Source organism: Octopus bimaculoides, chromosome 21 (assembly GCF_001194135.2).
Source record: "Octopus bimaculoides isolate UCB-OBI-ISO-001 chromosome 21, ASM119413v2, whole genome shotgun sequence".
NCBI classification, from domain to species: Eukaryota; Metazoa; Mollusca; class Cephalopoda; order Octopoda; family Octopodidae; genus Octopus; species Octopus bimaculoides.
In genome coordinates, this window is record NC_069001.1 from 15,345,930 (window position 1) to 15,348,511 (window position 2,582).

Sequence of the window (2,582 nt, forward strand, 5' to 3'; positions counted from 1 at the left end):
AAGGAGGACGAGGTGATCGCGGCCAGAACGCCTGTAACCGTGGATAGATCTACTCTGTCAGGCCTGACCAACACCAAACCGTCTAATTTTGATAGATTTTGCGATAAAACCAGCAGTAAACAAGTAGGCAACATTTCGCTCATCACGATTAAAAAAAGGCATTCATTTTAGAAATTATGTAGTGTCGAAAACCTTAATTTCTCTGGATATGTGATTTATGCATCGCAGATTACGATTCTACATAGAAGTTAAGGGAGGGCTTTTTTTGTTTGTTTTTTTTGCTAAACCCCACTACAAATTTTCAGTCTTAGCTTTTGTGTGAGTGAGTGAGTGCAAACATTTCTTTGGATTTGTATTACACACAATTTTGAATTATCATGTCAAATATTTAAAACAAATCTGAAAATAAAAATTTCAAAGTAAAAACTGAAAAATTACACAGAAAAAGGTGGGTGCAAAAGTCTAATTTTCCTCCACCACCAAATGTTTTTCTTTTGTAGATTCGCACTCTACGACGCTTAAAATATACAGATCCGAAAAAATTGCGGATTTTGGAGCATTAGATAATTTCCGATTCTACAGATATGCGCGCGTAATGTGTGCGTGTGCATCTAGGAATCCTTAAGCCAGAAAAAAGACAGGCACTCGTATATTTGTCAATAGAGCGTGGATATCTTTATGTTCACACTATACAGTGAAATTGATAATTGGCTGAAATGCATGTATAAAACTGTATATAGTAAAACTTCGGTTAACGAGTACCTTTCAACACGAACAAATCGGTTAACGAACATTTTGGGTGACGAACGGCCTCCAGGAACGAATTAAATTCGCAAGCCAAGATTTCACAGTAGAATTTGTGTGTGCGTGTGTGTGTGTGTGTGTGTATACACACACATTTCTTTGGAAGGGGAGGTTCAAATGAAGAAATGGGATTTGAGTGGACGGGGAAGGAAAAGCCTCCACAAAAATTCTAACGAGAGCAGAAGAGCCACTACTTGGTCGTTCAACCTACAAGAAATAGCCAAACTTCCCTGAAACCAAACCCTACCTACCCTAAAAATTTAAAAGAAAAGGCCACAATAGACAAATGATTCCAACGCATACAGTAATACGCAACTAAACCCTACCATCCTAAAAATCAAAAAGAAAAGGCCACAATAGACAACTGATTCCAAGGTATAGAGTCATACGCGATGGTCATGGTTAGGACAGTTTTTGAGTCTGCTCAGTCATGGCTGATCTGGGGCTAAAACAAACAAGACTAGCTTAGTTAAATTACCAGGACAAGACCAGGTATAAGATTAGCTAGAAAACGTTCAAATTAAATATTGTAAATTATATATTTTTAACGTTTAATTTTGGTTTGATTTTAATTGACTTCAACGAAGCTAGTAGCAGAACAAGGAGGATCTGCCTTGAAAACGTCAGTTGATGGGCACTGGTTTATATATGTAACAGGTTCGAACTGTCGTCAAAAACATTGAACAGCTGGTCGAGAGAGTGAAGAAGACCAGACCACTTTGCAAATAATTAAATCAAACTTTCTCGGTGTCACGTCACGCCACTCACAGAAAAAAAAAATAAAGAGAAAAAAGACTGTCTTCGATTGACACAGATTAAAAAGCTTCAATACGAAGTTCAGTATATGATGGAATTGTGCGAGAAAACGAAGTATAACAGTATTTAGTTATCAATGTACAAAAGAAATCGATATGAAGATTATATATATATATCTATATCTTTGAGAAGAAAAGCTTTGAAAGAAGAAATGAAGTCGGAGAGGTTAAACCCAGAGATAACAGGGTGTGTGCGTGGTTGTGTGTATGTGTGTGTGTAAACAGTGGTTATTGAGGAGGGAGGCGTTGAAAATTTGAGTGGGTAAGACAAGAAGAGTACGAGAGTTTAGTGGTGATTGGTATAAAACGAAGCGCTGGAAAAACACGGAGGAGCCAGCTGGACAAGGCAGTTAAGTAGTACAAGAAATATAATAGGGGAACAAATGGTAGTGAAGGGCAAGAACTGCAAAGGGGAAAAACAGCGATGACAGAACAGACGGAGGGGCAACTGGACAAGGCAGTAAGTAATATCAGAATATAAAAGAGAAATAAATTCAATGTGAAGGGGCAAGAAGAGTAGAGGTGGTGGGGAACAAGAACTGGGGAGGGGGAAAATAGTGGCAGACTTTCGGAATAGCAGTCACAGTGTTGACAACAGACGGGGGGGAGGGGTAAGTGAACAAAGCCGTAGTTATTAAGACAGCTTAATGACCACAAAGGTGACAATATGGACACGGTGGTGACAGTAGGAAACAGGTAATACAATATTTAAGAAATAGACAAAGAATATTTGCTACAGTAGTAGGATCGCCATATAGCAGAGAAGACCATTTTATTAGCAAACAGGAATGCGGACTTCAATGTTCAGCTATTCCCCAACACACACAAAAAAATATTAAAAAGACAAACCTAATATAACAAAGGGTGTGGGTATTTATAGATAAGAAAAAGATTACTTTTCCATAGCTAACAGTAAATAGCACATTCTACAGATAGCAACGATTTACATGAAGGTTCCCCCAT

The 2,582-nt window shown here is 38.0% G+C and overlaps 1 protein-coding gene across 1 annotated transcript in view; it reads right to left on the minus strand.

Moving 5' to 3' along the window:
• Positions 1 to 2,582, minus strand: part of LOC106881767 (CD63 antigen) — a 28,942-nt gene that overhangs the window by 25,782 nt on the left and 578 nt on the right. The gene's annotated exons all lie outside the window — the stretch shown is intronic.